Source organism: Corvus kubaryi, unplaced genomic scaffold (genome assembly GCF_017639235.1).
Source record: "Corvus kubaryi isolate FWS band 111438036 unplaced genomic scaffold, C.kubaryi_AGA036_p1.0 133, whole genome shotgun sequence".
Lineage (NCBI taxonomy): Eukaryota > Metazoa > Chordata > Aves > Passeriformes > Corvidae > Corvus > Corvus kubaryi.
Genome location: NW_024580667.1, coordinates 28,996,861 through 29,013,018, shown reverse-complemented (window position 1 = coordinate 29,013,018; position 16,158 = coordinate 28,996,861). Strand labels below are relative to the sequence as shown.

The 16,158-nt window shown below is 38.8% G+C and overlaps 1 protein-coding gene across 2 annotated transcripts in view; it reads right to left on the bottom strand.

Moving 5' to 3' along the window:
* GABRG3 (gamma-aminobutyric acid type A receptor subunit gamma3) overlaps nt 1–16,158 on the bottom strand; it is a 309,864-nt gene that overhangs the window by 179,951 nt on the left and 113,755 nt on the right. The gene's annotated exons all lie outside the window — the stretch shown is intronic.

Genomic DNA, 16,158 nt, shown 5'->3' with positions numbered 1-16,158 from the left:
AGCACTGGAAAAGCCTGAAAAGAGAGGTTACTGGAGATATTAAAGATTTTAGTGGACAACAGTTTGAACCACCTGATGCAAGGTGTCCTCGCTTTTAATGGTGAGTTGAATCTGATGACTTCCAGAGGCCCTTTCCAGTCCATATAATAATTCTACAATATGAGGTTATCAGATACAAGCTAGACACAACTATAATTGATGCTGGCTTCAGAAGAAAGAAATTAAATGTGTTTTCTTTAAAGGGAACAGCAGCAACGCTTCTACATAGCTCACAACTTGTTTTCTAGTTTCCTTTGATATCAAATTCTGAATAAATTTACCATTTGTGACTACAACAAAAACATGCAACTCCACAAAATACTGTTCCTTCAAAATTCATTTAATTAGCTCTGCTGTCTTAACTGTTATTCGTTTGAAGTAACAATTAATTTTATTTATAAGCTACAGTTTTTTAAAGTAGCCAGTGAGTTTCAAAGGAGTCAGAAACATGTCCATGTTGTGGTTTTCATGAGAGATACTAGAAGGTTTTCAAAAAAGAAGATTAGCTGCATTTATAATGTTTCTCTTTATAATGTTTCTGCTTTGAATTCAGAGGTCTATTTTTTTAGTAAAGCAGACTATGAAACAACATTATTATCCTGCCTCCTACAGTGCAGTATTCCTTGCCTGTGCTATTAAATGTATTATTTGGGGTTCTAGTTGTAGAAACATCTACTTGGGTAATGAATGATTTGTATAAATTAACTATTTCTTGTTAGGATCACTACAAGTCATAAAATTCAAGCACCCAATATAAGATTTGACTGGCCTTCTTCAGGTCCTAGGTAAGCGTTTTCTCCAACCATATCTGAATCTTCAGGATAATTAAATGTAAATGATTCCCCATGATTTTGGGATTCAGATCACCAGGTCTGAACAGAAGTGATGTATCCTGAATCCTCCAATTAATGAGACAGTACTGCCAATTACAAGGCTGACCATACCTTCTGATTCTGGGGAAATTGGGGGCCAGCGGGTAAAAGGTGAACCTTCTTGGTCAGTGGAGGAAAGATTCTGAGGTAGGAGGATCCTGGAGATCAGGGAGGTGCATGGAACAAATGGCAGAGATGCCCAGGGACCTGGTCACCAGCAGCTGAGACAGGTCACAAACAGCTGGGCAGCTGCACAGCAGGAACTGACACAACTTTCTGTCCCACCTTCCCGGAGCAGCAGCTATCTCCCTGCTGGGGAGGGAAGCTGAGACTTGTGGAATACAGCACTGAGGGGAGTGCAAGAGGTTGCATGAGATAAACAAATATAATATTGCTGGTTTTTGAATAATTCCCAGTACCCAGATCCTCTCTGGGATGTTTTGCACTCTACCTCACCCATGGCAGAGACCAAAAATAATAATGGATATAGGCAGCCAGCAAAATGGAAGGTCTCTATCTTGTCCTCACTCACCTTGTTCATCACGTCATGATACCCTTCAGGCTATCAAGTGTCCATGAAGCCATGTAGCAAGACACAACATTTTGTAGTGCCTGTGACAGCACAGATCACATTGCATCCAATGTAATGTCCAAGGTAATTCCCCACTTTCTGTAGCTGATCTGAACTCAACAATGAGGATGTTTCCATTATGCAAGTAGAAATTACAACCACAGGTAACTGGCTGAACTCCTTTTCTGAGATAAGTCACTGGCATCAATTTTAGTGAGCAGTTTTCTTAAAAAAGGACAGCAATTGTTCAGCTGTGGCACTAAGACATGCAGGAAAACAGCAACATTAAGCAAGAGTCAATAGGAAAAAAATAAAGAAGATAAATTAAAAAAAATACAAGAGGCAATACATTCAGAAGACTGAATAATGGAAGATTGCGTGTGGGAAGTTCATCCTTCTATTTCCTAAAAGCAGGTTAGTCCAACTGTTATCTTTTCTGTCTGCCCCCCTGGAAAGATTTAGAAGTAATTGAACATGGTCTCTGTACCAGACCTGAAGGATATTTTACATACCAAGACCAAATAATTTTAATGTGCAGTATAGAGGGAAGAGAATTTACACAGGCAAACACCATCACCTATCTACTAATTGATATTACTCAGACTCAGAAGTCAATGTTCTCTTTTCCTTCCTTTTTCCCCATTTGTGACAGAGTTTAACTGGCACATAAATTAATCTAATGGAAGCCAAGCTGAATGGCTACTGCTGACCTTTCTGATTAATTAGATATTTCAGACAATTAGATATATTACAACTATTACTTCTTGTATCAAACAGCCTGTTCTCCTGAAGGTATAGTTCTGGCAGTTGCCACTAAGTGTCACTGTTCACATAGCCTCAAAGCCCATATTGTCAAGCAAATAAAATTGGGCTTGGGGAAGACCCTCTATAGTTGGGTGGGTTTAGGTGACATTCTCATGTCACCAGCCACCTACTGACAATGCCCCAAGCTGGGCCTGTTCCTGTCGTAGCCTGCAGGCTGTGACACATCTCCTGTGACACAACACTGAGAAGATCACAGCTGTTGGAGGAAAGTACAAACAGTGGATACCAGGTGGTGGGCGAGAAGGTTAACATGCAACACAAGAAACGTGAGGTGAGACACTTTGGATTCGGTAAAGAGCAGCTCCTCACACCCCTTCTCCATTGTGACCAACTGCAAGATTATTTCTAGCCTGTTTCAGAGGAAAGGCAATCAGGTGAGCTGATAACATCAGCCATCACCATCCTGCTAAATAGCAGGACCCAACTGTGCACTGCTTTGGATAAAGAACCCAGCAGTTTGTTGAGGCAAATAGGTTAAACTTTCCTTGGGAATGCTGGGAATGCATTAGTGGAATCTGTTCTGGAAGTTCAATTAATTCCTAGAAATCAGATATAAGCTAGAGAAAAATTACATTAATGCTGTTTGACCATCTAATTTCAGACTGGTGTTTGTGTGAACATGAATCAGATTTACAAAGCAGCAAAACCAGATACCACCAACTTCTCTACTTCAAGTCACTCTATCCATCTTTCCTCTCTTGATAACACAGCAAGGATGTTGGAATGACCAAAAATAATCATGGAGAAAATTATACTAATCTGATACAGAAAATAGTATGAAGCTTTTGTTTAGACTATTTTTCAAGACATCTTGGACTAACAGAACCTGCTGAGTCCACTTACAAGGAAATCTTGGACAGTCAAGAGAAAGTGAAAAAAGAAAATCACCCAAGCACAGACACCGTTTTTTTCATCTTTCTCTTTCTGATAACAGCATGACTTTTTCTAGAAATTCAGCCTCTACATTTTTCAACAAGGGCTCTTCTACTTATCTAATTCCATTATGAATTTACTCAGACTCAGTTGAGTTATTTCTAATTAGCAGACATGGCAGTTATTTAGATAATACTTTATTCAATGTACAGATAAATACATACTCTACCGTGCCCATTTTATTCATGTAGGATTTGCACTGAAGCTTCTCTGTCCCTTAATATATTCTGCTTTAACTCCATACTTTTCAGAGCTGGCCGTTCATTCCATTCCTTCAGGGCTCATGCCAACATGTGTTACTGACAACTGATATGTGAAAATAACCAGTCCCACTGGAGCAGCAATTGGGGTAGTCTCAGTCCAAGCTATCTCGACTGTATTTTTTTATTTATATATTACCAATTTTATGAATCAGAAAAAAAATCTTTCCGTTTTAACTTCCAGTTAAATCCACATGCTCTGCAGAAGCTAGGTTTCAGTAAGCTTCTCTCCATCAATACAGAAATAATCTGTCTAGGAACAGAACCCTTTCAATCTCACTTCCTCATTTCTCACATTTTGACCTCCATATTAATATTTATGAAAACCTTATTTTTGGTAGGTAGAAAAGCCCCGTTTCAGAGTATGAAATTTAGTAGTTCTGGGTAATTTTGTGCATTTATTACCAGTGAAGTACAACACATAACAATTCCCAAATACTACTTCAGCTTTTATACAGCATGTCACTAATCTCTGAAGTATTCCCTAACTCCGTGGTTTTATTTCTTGCTCTAGAGACTGTCTATGTTTCTAAACATATGTGTCTTGGTAAGATTTCCCAGTTTCTCTATTGAGATGCTCTTCTTCTCCACACTTGTTCTGGTTTGTGGTCCCAGAGAATCTCAGAACAACTGATGAGCCACATTCATATGAAGTGAAAAAATATATGCAGAAAATGATAAAATGTGGTAGTAGGGTGGGGCTTGAAGGAGCTCTTATGGAAGAAGAGAAAGACAAGGTACACCACTGACCTCCTGTATCTGACAGTGAAAAAAAGTCTTGACACCCCCTAGTTAACACAAAGGGTGCTGCTTAGGTCTGCAGGTATGTTTTCCTTGGCCATGAATTTAATTGATACCAGTTGATAGAAATCTTTGGTGTACTTCCTCACCTTCTCTTAGGCTCATAATTTGTCACATCTGATTGCAGTACACTAGACTTTAATCAAACATTAAGGTATATTCATTGCCTGGATAAACTGCAGGAACACAACAGGCTCCTCACCCAGGAGCCATGTGTGAAGCCATCTTTGCACAGTACTTTCAATTAACCTCTCTTGTTTATCAACTCCTCCCATTTCCTGCTTTTCAGACTCTTGATAGCACCATTAGCAACCAGTATTTACATAAAATCTATTATTTGTTTCTCTCTCTCTTCTGTGTTAAAACAATTATAGAACTCCTAACGAAATAATTAAAATGGCTGAAGATAATTCTGGTTCACTTGTTAAGTTAATAAAAGGAGATGATGGAGAAGGATTTTTAAAATGTCTCTTTTACAAGTGCTCTGGTAAGCTTACTGAGGATAATTGTGGCTATCTTTCCACTCAGCTGCTCTTCTGATGTTTCTCACACCTTTAAATGAGAATAAAAAAAATATTTTTAATTTGTTGTGTTCTGCTTCATCACTTCTGGTGACCAGATCTTTTGCTTCCCTTTTCTATAAGATGGCAATTTTCCTATCTTTTGGTTTTTTCCTGTTAATGTGTTGCTCTCTTACAGGGCTCTCCGGCCCAAAAAGTAATCAGTCCCCTACAACTTGTGACTTTTGATCTTTCACACCAGCAGGAATTTAACATACAGACATTTGATAAATAGAAACTACAGCCTGTGAAAGAAACACTGCAAAGTAGTTTGGTCTGGTAAACCTTTTGGCCTCCTTCTTCATCCCCACCTTTGTAATTATTATGGATCACAGAATACCAGAGGGCTGAAGACCTCTAGACAATAGAATGAAAGTATAATTGAGTTATGAGATGAAATGTTAAAAGCATAACAGTTTAACCTCCTCAGTAATTAACTACCAAAAGGGGAAAGAGGGAATATTTATTTATTTATTACAGTATAACTTATCCTACGTCTTCCTCTCTCCCTTCAAAAACATCAGTGGTATCTCAAATTCTTTCAGAGCATCATTAAAATTGGAACCAGTCTCCTTGCCTGTGTGAGAGATGGTTGACAACAGACTTAATTTAGAGTGAGTAGAAGTGCAAAAGCCAAGACAGAGACAAGACAGATGATCAGGATATGGAGTTTGAGTTCAAAAATCAGGCTGAGTCCTATGTTAACACAAACTTAAGAAGGAGGATCTGTGAAAAACTGTGAATCAGAATTAGCATTTGAACTCTGACTATTAAGTCCTTTGTCTAATGTTACTTTCACTTTAGGAATAAACCTGATGTATTTCAGTAGAAACCAAGAAGGAGAATAATCTTACTCTCCTATTTCAAAACCTGCAGACCTGACAAACAGTTTTCCTAACATCCAGTGTAAAGGACAATGAAAGGCACAACTTGTACGTATATTGGCCTGTGCATATATTGGCCTGTAAGAGTACTACTCCAGAATATGGAGAACTAGATTCAAAACTCAACACACAAAGCACTCTCATCATTAGCACATTTGTGTACTATGGTGTCTATCCCTTCTATCCTCTCTCTTGAAGACTTTTAATTTGAATAAATGTAGAAGTTCTCACTGCAAAGATCCAAAGTCCCATTGTAGCTTTCATATTTTCAGCACATCTACACAGACCTTTCAGGAAATGATAGCACACTCTATCTGAACTCAATACTGAGATTATTAACCAAAACACTGCAAGACAAGCTATGTGTTTGCATAGTTTCGGATGCAAAACCAGCTCACATCTAGCTGGTATATACTACAAGCAGGTCTCTCTTGAATCCACCTGTAACACTGCCCATAAGCAAAATGGAACTAAAGACAGCTCTGGAATAAAATATTTAGAAATGTTTCATAATACATGGTTGCCTGAACTTTAGACATTTGCGTAAGACAACTACATCTTCCTCTGAATGAGATAAATGCTTTGTATGTGTGAACATATGACGCATTTCTCGAGCTTTAGGTCAATTTTCAAATACTCTGTGTTTAAATCTGAATCATCCAAATATATCATGCATGGAAGTGCAGTTAAGGACACTGATTCCTAATGTGAACTCTGGTCTTGACCTCTGTTGAGCTCAGCTGGTCACTGATATCTCCATCAAACAAGCTTCTGGGAAATATTCTCAGCGTTATTAGTCTCCCTTCTGTACGACATGTGAATATGAAAGTGCACAGGCTACCTTCAAAATCCAAGATGGGAAGTTTTCCAAGCAGCAAGGTCCCAAGTGCCCAACAAATCTTCCATGGACTTATATGTGAGGGTAATGCTAATAAAGAAGAGCCTGCTGTTAACTTTCTATGTTTACATGTGTTAATCAATAGAAATAAGTTAGGAAAAAGATAATCTTTGCCTTTTGGAAATCCTCTTTGAGTAACTGAATCTATGAAAAAGTCTTTTCTTATCAACTAAAGCTAGTGACATGCAGGGCACAACTTCATCAGCGCTCAGAAAAACACTGGGAAGCAAAGCTAGGAATCTGGATCACTTACAAGGATAGACATGGTGAAGAGAAGACTGTGAGTGGAAAAGTTAGGTGACAGAAATGTGGCTGCAATTTATGATAACAAGACAGGCTGGCTGGAATTTTGAGACATGGCTGCTTACTATGAGCAAACAGCAACAGAATGTCAAAAAGGTTCAGGGAACTAAAAAGACAATGAAGACGGGGTGAAGAGTGCCCAAGTCTCCTCCTACTGCAGGGCAGTGCCCAAAAACTATGCTGTTGGCTATTCTATGATTGACCTTGGGCACTCTCATGTTCTCCAAACTGAAGTGGAGCAGCACAGCACTGACTTTAGTATGAATGCCTAATGGAAAGATTTCTTATCTATCACCCCAGTACAGAGTGATCACTGTGCAAAGGTCAGTTCTTGGTTCTTTTAACCTTTTCCTTTGTATTTCTTCCTTCATCATTTTAGGCATGTCCCCCTTGGCTTGAGCTCCCTCTTCATCATGTAAGGTGCCCATCTACACAGCTCAGAGTTTAGGATTATGGCAGGTGACAAGGTGTGAGGGCTTTCATTGCCACACAGGACAGGAGCTCTGCTACTGGACTGCAGCCGTCAAGGATTTTGGTATAACACAGGGTGATTTGATGCTTTCAGATTTTTAGCAATGAGGCAAAAAAGTCATATAAAAAAACCCCAACAAAACCAAACCAAACAACAGAACCCTCAAAAATGAACAAACAAAAAAACCTCAAACAAAACACAAAACTCTCCCTCACCTTTGCTGCCCCTCGAGTCAGATATGGTAAGTAAAGAAACCTCTAATAAATGGAAAAGCAAGTACTTAGCAATTGTTTGAAAATAGATATGATTTCATTAAATATACTAAAGAATATGATAAGCAAAACATCTGGTCAGCTTCCAGACTGCACTCTTATCTAAGCAAGAGTTTAAAAGAGATGCCTATAAACAGTTTTGTGTTTAAGCGAATTACAGAACTCCAATATACTATATCTCCAATATACTCCTGTAGTGTGTGGGAAGACATTTTAGCTTGTGCAAGCTAATCAATCCCTCCTGTTAGCAGATTGAGCTGTGTTTAGTAGGTCAGAGAAACACTGAAATATTATTCTGTAGTCAGAGGAGACCTCTCTGAAACACACTAAAATTTCTCAGGTCATTTTCTTCTGCTCTGTCAGTAGACAACTCTGATTTACAGACATGTCCAACCTGCACCACCTATTTCTATTGAGAAGAAAATTACTAGAGAAGAAGATGAAAACATATAACAAGTGATTTGGGTAGTTGCTTATACAGGTGAAGAATAAAAAAAGTTCAACTGCAAATGCTGGAATTAAGCATGAGGATAGATGATTGTTCAATAAGCTGTTCCTAAATCCCGAGTCTATTTTATTTCCTCAGACACAAACTGAAAAGCAGAAGTCATGGCTTTCCATCAACACACACAAAGCTGGAAGTGTGCCCTGTGCAATTTGTCCTGACAAACAGACACATCTTTCTTCACCATAGCATCTGGAACCTTTACTCTATTATGACCATTGGGATTGACAGAAATATCAACATTGCACTACAAAAAGAATGAAAAGCAAAATGAAGGCCAGTGCAGCATACAGGATTTGGGATTAATGCTATTTTTGAGGAAAAAAATAGAGATTTGGGTATTTTCTGCTCACAAAGACTTTGCATTCTGATTTCTTTTTCTGCCAACTTCCAAATAGCCATACCAAATTTTTCATCAGGGATTTGAATTACTGTAAACTTACTCTTAGCAGTACCACAGTACCACTGACACAGCAGTGAATACAGCATCAGATTCTACAGCAGAAGGCAATCACAGCAATTTACACACAACTCTGTGTTCACTTCTGCTGGCACATCAGACTTTTAAGCAGAGGTAGCCATACTGTAGAACATGCAGGAATGTGGCCCCAGAGGAGGGTTCAGTCCAGCAGCTATTGTTATTCTTCTTGGAAAGTACAAGATCCCATCTGTTCCATATTCAGAGACACCCCTTCCAACACACAGCCACATCTTCCTCACTAACTTAGTATTTAGACCAGCATCAGAGCTTCAGGAAGAATTTTTGGTTCCAATTATTCACTTATTCTGGTGGCTGGCAGATTTTGCCACAGCATACAGCAACTAACAAGCCCATCATTTTGATGAAAGCAGGAATTATCAGTATCTTGAGTCTGCTAGAGGATTTTTCTTATTCTGTCCAGTGATTGCTGAGCTTTCTAGGTATGCACTCAATATGATTTTTTCCCCTAATTTTAAACATCTTTTTTTCTCTCTCTCTCATCTATACCTGTTAAGTTTGTTCTTTTCCTTATCTTTGAATTTAAACCTGACCTTTCCTATTCTGTCGCAATGTTAGACAAGTTTTTCATCTTTATTTTATTAGATTTTCTTTCCAGGGCTTTTCACATTTTGCAGTTCAAGGTTTCTCTCAACAAATGAATGCATTGAATGCCTCGAATGCCTCGAGTGATGAATATCTGCATAATTAATATTGGTAATGGCAGCTTTATAGTTTGGGGGTTTTGTTTTTGTTTTGGTTTTTTTTCAGTTTGAGTGAAGACTAGTTATGGGAAAAGAAATTTACCCTTCCAGCACGCTCTTCATTAAGGCCACAGGCATTTTGTTTTCCCCACTTGGTTTTAACCAATTTCAGACTCCTAGGGATAAGTCCAACAGCTAGGATGAAAAAACAGGTAACAATTCCAAGGTAAAGGATGATGGAATATGCGACTTGAAAGGTGAAACAAAACAATAAATGCTAACCCAATGGAGAAAAAAAAAACAAAAATAAAACAAACCCAGAAATGCAAAACTTGGTGTACTTTATGTGGACATGATTTTTCAAACCACAATATAATACAGACAGAGTTATCCCGGCTGTTACCCAATCAGCTGGGTTTACAGGCATACTACCCAGATTTGCTAAATCTAGATTGCTTCACCCAAAACAGTGATTCACAGTCATGTTTCTCATTCTTTATTTTTAGTAGTCAGTACTAAAACCTTGCACTGACTCAGAACAGCTTGCTGGAGCCACTGGATTGTCCAGGCTGTCTAGAACTGAAATCAGCTTTCTAAACTCTGCTGAGATGCTGGTTCCATTTAAAGTGGCTGCAGTTTGAAATTTCTCAGGCCATTTGGTTTTATTCTTGTGTTCATGAACATATTTGTAGTGTTTTAGGTTTTGGGGGGGGTTTAAGTGCAACTATGTGCTTTTGTCCAGTGATAAAGATGAGCAACAATGAAACATAAAGAGCAGTGCTTCCTTTACTACAGAGAAAATGATGAAGAGAAAAAAAAAGAAATATACCAGTTTACCAAACCACAAGAACTTTGGAAATTGGTGAAGATTTCTAACCCATGCTTCCTAAGCAGCTGAATTTCAGCATTTCACAGTGAATTTGGAAAAAGCTTTTTGGGACCAGGAATATTTTGCTTACTGTAAAATACCAGTTAACATGTTCTATCATAGGAAATCGGTGACAGCAGTTGTCAGGGAGAGCAAGGAAAAAGACTGAGGGTAAAATTAAAGAAAGGTGGATAAGAGTAAGGAAATTATGGGGGAAACACAGTCACTTCTCCCTTCATGACACTGTTGAATGCGTGTCTGACTTCCCACACACCCTACAATCTAAGGGGACTCAGTGTAGAGTGGAGCAGAATGGAGACACCTCGGCCAGGCTCTTGGTAAAATCCTTGCAGAGGAGGGAGCCCGGTGATACCTTTTAGCTGATTCTGAATGGATTTCTGATGTAGAGTATACTGCTTTGAAATCAGAAAATGAGGTGTTCAAGCCATTATTAGCCTTTGAGACAGATAAAGGAGAAAATTTGGAATACAAGTTGATAAACTTATGATTGAAAATTATCATCTTAAAATTGAGAATAAGCACCTTAAAACTGAGGTTGACGACCTTTAAGCTCTGCTCATTGCAGCTGAGCACAGAGAAAAGCTGTTGCTGAAGAAACAACCTCCTGTTTCAGATAGGTGGCTCTGCAACTCAGTACATTATACAGACCCTGATGCTTGGGACGGGGATATTTGGTATGATGGTGGTGATGATGAGAGCTCAGAGAACCCTGACTCCAAATCTGATGAGGGTAACAATGAGATCTGCACTACTGTGCATTCTGTTCCCTGGTCTCTGACAGATTTGGCAAAATTGCAGGAGAAATATTCAAGGAAACCAGAAAACTCTGAAGCTGAAATTATGTTTATACAGACTCCTGATTCCCTTAACATTAATGGAAATATAGAGGGTGATCCCTGTCATTACAAACTAGGGGAAAATGATTCCTTATCTCCTTCAAATTCCTCTGTGCATGAAGCCAGGTCTACCACAAAAACTCAGGATAGATAGGGGGAACCTACCTGAAAAACAATTCAATTCAATCCAATTCAAGTGGCTGCTTTGCAAAGGCATTATGGCCATAAGCCAGGTAAGACTGAAAACCAACAAGTGGAATCTTCTCAATGTGTATATAATAGCCCATACATTTGGATTTTGGTAGGTTCTTGTCAATAATTAATAACATTTTCGATAGGTAGGGGAGCACAGCCTTTGATATTAACGTAGTGAGATGATAAGAAGCTGGGTATACATCCTGGATAGCAAAAAGTTAAAATCACTGGAGTAAACAGAGCAAGTGTTGTCTGCTGCTAAGGTTAATGTATGGCTCCTGGGTGAGAAGCAGATGTTGGCTACACACTTTGCAATTAAAGGTCACAAAGACTAATCAAACACAAAGGATTTGAGAAAATCTCCTTTTTTATGTGACAGTAGTACACTGTATGTGCTGTGGAAATAGGAAATGAGTCAAGGTTATTCTACACACAGTTATCTAAACCAACATTATTAGTCCTAAATCAGTCAGGTTATCAGGAGAAAGATTTTAATATTCTAATATGTAAATGCTTATGTTTCTTTTTGTGAGTTCTTCACAGAGAAAGAAATTTTTAAAAATCTATTTGTGCACTCACACACATACACAAACATACTCACTTCTTTTCTTCTGCCTGCTTTGAGACATTAACTCTACCTCTAACCTGTCATTCTCTAACCTCTTTAACATTCTCTAACCTCTGCCTACTTTGAGAGGTTAGAGAAGGAGAAACATGATACCAAAAAACCCAAAAGTCATACCCAAAACAGTGAGCTACAAGCCTAAGGCTCAGGTGGCCCCAACACAATCTGTGGTTAGAAGACTAAGAGATCAGATGTTCTGAAAGAAACTAGCCCCAGTGATCAGACTTCAGTTCAAATCATTGCTTTCATAGCAGTGAATGAGTATCCCAGTCCTATTCACTTGGGAATTGCATTTTGCAGGATGTGCATCTTTATCCCACAACATTTTGCAACATAAAACACCAGAAGCCTCTCACAACAAACAAAAAATGTAGGCTCAGGAGTCTACCATTCAAATTCTGTCAGTGCTTTGCATGCAGTGCTATTTGAAACACCTTTTTTAGCCCACAGTTATTCGTAGTTTGAAAATTATTTTTCTTAACCCACAGAAATGCAATGTACTGTACTCCTGATTATCATGAGAGATTGTTTTGGGAAAAGTATGTAACACCTCTTCAGCATGGAAATCCAGCAGCAGACCAGGACAAGATCTTGCAGCATTTGTCCATTGCAGTAGAAGAGGGGTAACAATGAAATGAAAGAGAAAAGGAACAGCTACCTGAAGAGGAATTTCAGCTACTCTTGATACAACATCATTTCTAGGTACCTAAAAGAAACCTTGAGTGAAGGAAGTGATACAGTCTTGACTAAACGTGAAAGGTAGCTATATTTCTGTATGACAACAGGTCTAAGTCTGGAGTTATCCATGGATACCACCTACCTGCTATGTTATCACTATTTTGTATGAAAGCTTTCTTAGCCATCTGAGAAAATGGCTTTTAGTTGGCAATGGATATATCTGCTTTGCTGCTGGCAAAAAGATAATGAGTTTGGTTTTGGCAGAGAGATTACCGCAACGTTCCTGATAAAGACATGAAAAGGTATACTTGGTACAGTCTAAAAGCAGTTCCTGATCTGACTCAGACTATTTATGGATCCCTATTCCCCGTGCCAATCTGGGGTACCAAAAATGGAAGAGGGCATTTTTTTTTTAAATTGAGCCTGAGCTGATCATACCATTTAACTAGTGAATTATTACATACCAGATGAAATAATACCGAGGGTGAGTTAGTTTCAGGAAGACGTCAAATACCAGTGGAGCTTATATTCCTCAGCTCTCCAGAGCTCTTTGCTGGCCAATGAGACTATTCGCTCGCCAATTGTATTAAGCCAGCTCGCCAGCTGTGTCAAGAACTGCCTAAATATCATGGCGGAGCATGTATTCATGAAGCTCCTGAGCAATCTCTGCCTTATGTTATGATGGATACTTCACTAAAGGGCAGCATGAAATCAAAATAAGTGAGCAAACCCCACCTAAGGTGAATGTATGAGAGGTTGTTGCAGTGCCCGCCACCATCCGGTCCCTAGCAGTTCACACTGGCCATACTGTTGTTGCATAAGAAGTTGAGATCTGGTTGCACATCATATCTTCACAGCTCCCAGTTTCTTTGGAAGGAAATCCAGGTGCATGCCAGGTTGACAGCTATGGTAAACTTCTGTAAGTCTCCCACTTGGCTTGATGGGAGAAGGAGTCCACTGCAGAGTATACCTCCCTCACAATATAGGTAGAAGGTGTCTTCTAATGTTATGATACCAAGAATAAAATATCGTTTTTTAACATACACGTCAGTGGGGGAGAGAAGGTATGGCTAAGACTTCTTGATATGAGTGCTGCTCTTTGGCTGTAGACTTCTTGGGAAGTGAAACATGGGAGCTATTCAGGAGCTGTTTCTTTCCAGAAGAGAAGGTTTTCCAGGTAATGTTAACTCTAATCAGACTTTGATGATTTAATGGCTGCCTTTCCTTTGGATGATGTGTCACTGACCCCTGTTACCCAAAAGCAGAGGAAGTATCCGCTTAGGAAACCAAAGGAAACCTCATGAGTAGATAAGTTAATGTTATTCACCAGAATGATTGCCCCCCTATGAGCAGCTGAAGATTAAAGGACAAACAAAATAACAAAGTAGCTTTGTTTAGTCCCATTGATCCAAAAGACAGCACTCACTGTACCTTAAAATCTATTTTGTGTCTCCTGCAGAAAGTCTGCTGTGAAAGAAATGGAGTTTTATATTACCTATTTGGAGCCTTAGGGTTCAGAGCATTCTCTCATTCACATTACTGCTGCCTTACTACCTGAATGCATTTTCATGTGTATCCTAATCAGTTCATTTACTGTTTGAATGCTATTTTTGATGCCAGGAAGAAACATCTAAGTAGAACACTGTAAAAGTTCTCTCTTCATAGGGAATGATGAAAATCCTTCAACAAATATTTCAGACTCTATTATAAACCACATCTGATAATGTGAAAGCTCTATCTCCTAGCAGTGCATTAGAAATATTAGTTTTGAGCTCTACTTGCTCATTATAAGATTTGATATGGGGGTTTTATTTTTTAAATCTGACACGTCAAAAGAGAGATGACAGGTAGTGCAAGGGAAAAAGAAATTTCCTGCAGAAGGGAATTGGAAGGAACAATATCTGGAACTTAAAAGAAGGGGACAAATGTGTGAATATTTCAAGAATAGCAGAAAAGCATCATTATTAGAAGCATGTGAAACACGAAAGGGAGTTGGACAGATGTCAGGTGGGAAAGAGGGAAAATTCCTCTTACCAAACCATTTGACCACGGGTGCAACAGAAAAATAGCCACTAGACAATGTTTAAACACTTTAGTGGTATTTAGTAGTCACTTCAGAAAACATTTTATATGAGTTCTGTGGGATAAAGTTTAATTTATGGTATTTAAAGGCTTTGGATTAGATACAGACGCTTTCTTTCAAGATGTATTTGGTTTATTTTGTTGAAAAGAGTGTTGTTCCTCACTGATGTCCTGGCTATTACTGAAGTCCTTAGTGGCTCCATTCATCAGAGCCTCCCCTATGAAGAAAGGCAGAGAAATTTGGGGCTGTTCAGCCTGGAGAAGAGAAGGTTGGATGGAAACCTCACAGCAACCTTCCAGTACCTGAAGGGGGAAAACAGGGAAGCCAATGAGGGAATTTTTGTCAGGAACTGTAGTGATAGGGTCAGGTGCAAAATGTGTTCAAACTGAAAAAAGATAAATTTAGGTTGGATATATGCAATAAATTCTTTACTGTGAGAGGGGTGAGGCACTGGAACATGTTGCCCAAGAAAGTTATTGATGCCCCATCCCTGGAAGTGTTCAAGTTTAGGCTGGATGGGGCTTTGAGCAGCCTGGTTCCAGCCATGGCAAGGGGGTTGGAGCTAGATTATCTTTATGGTCCCATCCAACCCAAATCATTCTACGATTCTGCAGTTCTATGCCCAACAAAATGCAAATTTCTTCTGAGCGAGGTCATACCCTATTCTCTGTAATAAAGAAAAGTGAAGTTACATTTCTAGCTTTCTAGTCAATATAGACTCCCTTGCCTTCATCTGGAATGGCATTTTTTTAGCACTAATTTGAAATACATCCTTGTTGTGATAATTATGCTCAAATACTTTCTAGCGCTTTCCTCCAGAGATCAGGAGACACCAGCAGTAATTGGTTTCCCTGCCCCACACAGGACACTACACATCTGTGAGTGCAGTAATGCAAACTGCAACACAATAGTTTTAACCCCAGGAACCAAGGACTGGAAAAGCATTCAACTACAGCCATCGAACCAGCCTTTAAAATGGGGTGCTGGAGGACATCCAGTCAATATGGATTGAAAGAACATCAATGGACATTCATGCTGAAGATTAGAAAAGCCATCTAGAACAGCAGCTAGATAATCCCCAATCTAGCAAACTTGCTAACATAACAGCTTGTAGATCTACAATTTTTACAAAAGGTATCCATTACTCCTGCTAATTTCAGTAGTTAATATATCCTTGACTTCATTCATGTGTGCAAAGTTAATTTCTATATACAAGCCCCTTACAAATTTGATGTTGGCTAACACTTCTTACAACTTCATACAAATGTAATATCAAAACTTCTCATTAAATTTGAATGGGGTGAAAATACCTCAGAAATTAGAGGATATTGCGGATATCTTTTAATGGTACTGACTTTCTACTTGAAGATGGATAATGCCCTCCTAGATTTTTGGTTTTTTGGGGGGTTGGGGGGAAATATTTAAAGATGGGAATTTAGTGTAGAGTGAATAAAAAAAATTTATTAGTTCATTTT